This window comes from Castanea sativa, chromosome 2, assembly GCF_040712315.1.
Source record: "Castanea sativa cultivar Marrone di Chiusa Pesio chromosome 2, ASM4071231v1".
Taxonomy (NCBI): Eukaryota; Viridiplantae; Streptophyta; class Magnoliopsida; order Fagales; family Fagaceae; genus Castanea; species Castanea sativa.
Window position 1 is genome coordinate 20,838,903 of NC_134014.1, and position 5,823 is coordinate 20,844,725.

The following is a 5,823-nucleotide window of genomic DNA, read 5'->3' on the forward strand; positions in this document are numbered from 1 at the left end:
TTGTTGTGGAGTTCCAGGTGCAGTCAATTGGGATATAATCCCATTTTCAATCAAGTAATCCTTAAAATCACCAAGAAGGTATTCGCCACCTCGATCAGATCGAATGACCTTTATGTGTTTACCCAATTGATTCTCAACTTCAGCCCTAAACTCTTTGAACTTTTCAAAAGGCTTCGGACTTTCGTTTCATTAGGTACACATAACCAAACCTAGAGTAATCATCAGTAAAAGTAATGAAATACTCATAGCCACCTCTTGCTTGGATTGACATAGGACCACATACATCTGAATGTACTAGTTCTAGCAAATCTTGCGCTCTTCTACCTTTTGCATTAAAATGTCGTTTGGTCATCTTACCTTCCAAACAAGATTCGCAAACTGGAAAACCATCAAAGTCCATAGGCTGTAAAAGTCCATCTTTGATTAGTCTTTGAATCCTACTTGAATTAATATGACCTAAACGCAAGTGCCATAGATATGCATCACTAGTAGAAGGAAACTTTCTCTTTAATGATTTCACATGAGAGTTACTATCTAATTCAGAATTGTATAATTCATGCTTATCAGGAGTTAAAATATAAAGACCATCTACAATATTGCCTGAACAGATAAACACTTTATCCTTCTTTATTACAACATTGTCTTTCAGGATAACACAATATCCATGTTTACCTAAGTAAGTTGCAGAAATTAAATTCCTACGAACATTAGGTACATACAAACAGTCTTCTAATATTAAAACTCTAGACTTAAAACACAAATTAAACACTCCAACAGCTTCAACCGGAATCTTGCTCCCATCAGCCAAAGTAAGAAATAGTTCTCCTTCATTCAACTTTCTGGTCTCCTGGAACCCCTGCAAAGAATTGCAGATATGATTAGTACAACCTGAATCCACACACCAGGAATCTGTTGGATTCTGTACCAAACATATTTCAAGAAGAAATGAACTTTTCATACCTTTATTCTTGGCAGCCTTGAATGTTGGACAATTCCTCTTCCAATGTCCTTTTTAACCACAATGGAAACACTTTCCTTTGGTTTTCTTTCCTTTGTTGGCAACCCCTAAGGCAATTTGTTTACCATCTTTCTTAGTGAAGTCCTTCTTCTTCTTCTTCTTACCCTTGCCTTTCGACTTAGGTTGAGAAGTAGAAGCTTCACCCACATTGGCTTCAACACTAGAAGTACCAAGGATGCCTTCCGCCGCCACTAACTCATTCATTAATTCAGACAAAGAATAAATCTTTTTGTTCATATTATAATTGAGTCTGAATTCCTTGAATGATTCTGGTAGTGACTGGAGTATCATATCCACTTGGGATTCTCCATCAATGTCGGCACCTAAAATTTCTAATGTGTTCAGATTAGCAATCATCCTAAGACAATGCTCCCTCACTGAACTTCCTGCAGCCATTTTGGTATTATAAATTTGCCTCATGGTTTCTTGCTTTGCAGAACGACCTTGCTCACCAAACATCTCCTTCAGACTATACATTATGTCCGAAGCAAGTTCTACATCCTGCATTTGATGCTGTAGAACATTTGAGATAGATGCTAGGATGTAGCACTTGGCCATCTCATTAGATTTTTGCCAACGATCATATCGCTGTTTTTCCTCAAGAGGAGCATCTAATGAAGGAAAGTTAGGACATGGTTGAGTAAGCACATATTTGTGCTCTTCAGCAGTAAGAACAATGTCCAAATTTCTTTTCCAATCAACATAGTTGGATCCAGTCAGTTTGTTTTGGTTAAGAATAGAAACAAGTGGGCTAAATGATGCCATGACAAAATCTGAAAATAATAAACATGAATATAATAAGTAAATTGGACATTATCAATTTAGCATAAAAGCATATAATATGGAACCTTAATAAAACCATAAAATAATATATGCAACGACAACCCAATCTCATATTCAATATCCCTCAGCATAGAGTGAACATAAAATACTATGATTGATTGAGAACTATTCTCATTATTAGTGCTATCAAGATAACTCTTATCAAACACTAATAATATGCCGTTTTACATTTAGCCTCTAAGTAATAATAGTAAGAACTCAGCATAGAGGATACTAAAATACTTAGTCTAGTGTATACTATTGTCTAGAATCATGTGTAACCACATCTCATCCCTTTAACAGGCTTATTTTGTAGTACCATGATAAAACACCCTCCGCATGGAATGCAAAGCTCGAAGCTAAGACAAGGTGTTTATCAAACCACTATAAACCAAGAAATTCAATCTTGTAGGACCATGAAATAAATACTTTCCGCATGGAATGCTAAGCTCGAGGCAAAGACAAAGTATATATTTCACACTACTATGAACCAACAATGGAGGCCGTGAGATCCAACCCTTGAATCTCTCTCCCACTAGATATTTTAAAATAAAGGTTTTTAAGATTAAGAACCATAATAATGCTAGACACGTTGAAAAAATAATCCTAATCTAATTAGGAATAAATTTCATTAAACTAGCATTAACGTATATAAATATATATAACGTAATAAAAAACTTTATTACATATATTAATTTTTATTCATATTATATTATATATAATATAATATACAAATTAATATATGTAATATATATTTATTACACTATATAATATAATATAATATAATATAATATAATATATATGTACTTTACATATATATATATATATTATATATGTTATGACCCCACGGTTGCAAGGTGTGCAGATTCAAGATGGAATTCATGTTTGATTCATGAATTCTAAGATTCCACCTTTACAATAATATCTATGGGTCCCACTTGCAATATATATATATATATATGGATTGATCTTTTCATTTGCCATAAAAGATGCAAGACAAAAGAAAAAACTTTGAATAGTCAACCCATGCAAGTCTAAATCTAAGAACCCAACCGTATAAACACAATTCAATTGCACATGTCCTTCCATCCGTATGAATTTTATTCACATGCATATATCATATAAGCCAAAACTTGAAAGTTTAAACCATGCAAAGAAGCCAAGTCAAACGGTACAAGAAAAGTTCCGAACAATGTATGCAGTTAACAATTACAAAAAACAGTTACTTCATAAATTAATAACTGCATGTAAGAACCATAAAAGCACGGTACTATTCACTTCATCTTGTGGGCATCATTCACGCACATTACATATCTATGCAATCCCATATTCTTCCATTAATGGTAATTAAATCAATGATCAATCCGTGCACATGTAGAACAATATATCACATATATTTATTAATGCACACAAAAATAATGGAACAATATCTTAATGCAGAAATTTGAAAACACAAAGATAACAGTTTTCTTAAATTCTAAAATTTAATCACACGCTATACAATCATGATATGAAAACCTGGCTCTGATACCAATTGAAGGAAAAATTCTGGTTTTGCATCTCATGCAAAACCCACAGCGGAAGCGACGAACTAGGGTCTATTTCATTCATGATTGATAACGTGCACAATGTAAATTTCAGAATTTAAGAACAAGATAGCGTACCTTGGTATAGAGAAATTCAAAACAAAGATTAGAAGCACTTGGGAACACTTTTAATCTTCACTCCAATTCCACTTTACGCCCAAGATGTGTGGTCTCTCAATCAGTTTTTCAAAGGGAGAATGAAAATGTGTCTCACACTCTCTCACACACCATTTCTTTTTCTTTTCTAATCTCTTCTAATAAAAATTCTGTATGTTTCTCCCTTTATAACTAACTGATTATCTAATTGGGTTGGCCTATTGGGCCTTTCCAATTGGGCTTTAGTGTGTGGCTTGGAGTGGGACCAAAAGGGACCAATAAGACACTAGCTCCAATGGGCCTTGGGCTTTTCCGTCAACTCTTGACAAGTCCAAAGTTACCATTAATTATATTTAATACCACTATATAAATATAATTGCACTCTAGGCCTTATTAATAAATTATATCCCAAGACTTTATTAAACACGTAACCCCTTCATAAAATATTCGTAGTAACACAAAGTCATAAACGTAGACTGCCACTTTGTAAATTACTACATCTTATCCTTGAGTACCCGGTTTAATTCTTTAAAGTTATTCATTATATATTTATGAAATCCAATTTCATAAATATATACTTTAGTAATTTCTTACTAAAGTGGTTAGGCCTAACTCTCTCGAATAATCGAAACCATTAAACTTATCTCAAGGGAATATTTTATATCTCTATCAAGAGACTATGAATTCCATCTTGAGAATATATGTTCCATCAACACTAAATGTGGCTGCCCAACATACTAAGGTTTTGACCGTTATTTCAGATCTCACTCCTGATATATCAAAGCAACCTACACTTTATGATCAGGTCCATTATTCTCTCAGGATTAAGAGTTCATGCAAATAGAAGTCGTGAGATTTATTATTCATTTGACAGTCGTTAGAAGAATAATAAATCTCACAGCGGTCCTGTTCAATATGTTTTAACTCTTAAAACATATCAACATATCAACTAGAAGTTTCCACTTCCATGATCAAGACAAATCATCTTAGTTGACACGTTATAGTCTTCGCAGATGAAATGCCCAATTTCATCACCGACTACGAACTATAAATTCTGAGTTTACAAAGAACTTGTGATTTACATCTTCTGTGACTTTTCACATAAATCACATACAATGCATCTCATGGACTATATGATAATGTCTCATATTCATGTTACCATTATTTTAGATAATAATAAAATAACTTTATCAACCACAATATTAAGTCATACATCATGTCATACATAATATCATACATAGCATCATACAATAGGATTTAAGGGCACTAATCCTAACAATTGAGATGGAGGAGAATGAGTCATTTGATGAGTTCTATGCCAAGCTCAAGGAAATAGTGAACTCTGCATTTAATTTTGGGGAAACCATTCTCGAACCCAAGATTGTGAGAAAGATGCTCAGATCTCTTCCGGAGAGATTCCATGCCAAGATAACCGCCATTGAAGAATCAAAGGACATTGACCAAATTCCTTTGACAAATTTGGTTGGCAACTTGAAAACCTATGAATTGGGTTTGTCTAGGATCAGGTAATCGAGTAAGAGTAAGAGCATGGAACTGAAGGCCAAAAGTAGTGACACCGATGAGTCTTCTGATGATGAATATTCTAAGATGAAATCCTACATCACAAGGCAATTCAAAAAGTTTATGAAGAATGCCAATGCGAAAGGATTTGACAAGGACCTAAAGCAATCCAGTTCTTCACAGTTCAAGAGCCAAGATAAAGGGAAAAAGGATGCTAGGGATGGAGGTCAATACACTATTCCCTCTGGACCTAAGTGTTTTGGTTGTCAAGGTTTTGGGCACTTGAAACAAGAATGTCCAACTTATCTTAAGACCATTGGGAAAAGCAAACCCTTTGCTGCTACCTTGAGTGACACCGAGCCTGAGGATGATTCAAATAATGATGATGATTCACATAATGATGATGAAGGAATCTTGAATGCCTTCACTGCCACAATAAATCCTATTGAGGGGATTGTTAAAGATGTGGATGAGCAGGACGACATCCATACAACCTATGCAAAACCATACAAGGTCTCCGAAAAGCATGAGAAATTGTATAGGCTGGCCACCAAGAAGTTGAGTGATGCAAAACTTGATCGAGAAGAGCTCTCCACAAAGGTTGATGAAGGTAACCAAACCATTGGAGCACTGTGATTTGAGAACAAATTCCTTGCAGAAAGGACCAAGAAGCTTGAAGAGGAGCTGCTCCAGGTTAGAGCTCAATTAGATAGGAGTTCTAGTGCAAAGCTTGATGAGATGCTTAGCGTTCAGAAATCTGCTTCTAATAGAACCGGTTTG

The 5,823-nt window shown here is 34.6% G+C and overlaps 1 long non-coding RNA gene across 1 annotated transcript; it reads right to left on the reverse strand.

The window, feature by feature from the left end:
* Positions 1 to 602: 602 nt before the first annotated feature.
* LOC142623349 (uncharacterized) lies at positions 603 to 1,376 on the reverse strand. Its single transcript, XR_012842125.1, has 2 exons — positions 961 to 1,376; positions 603 to 856 (listed from the first exon to the last, which is right to left on the reverse strand). It is a non-coding gene; the product is annotated as an uncharacterized LOC142623349 (long non-coding RNA).
* Between the last annotated feature and the right edge of the window lie 4,447 nt (positions 1,377 to 5,823).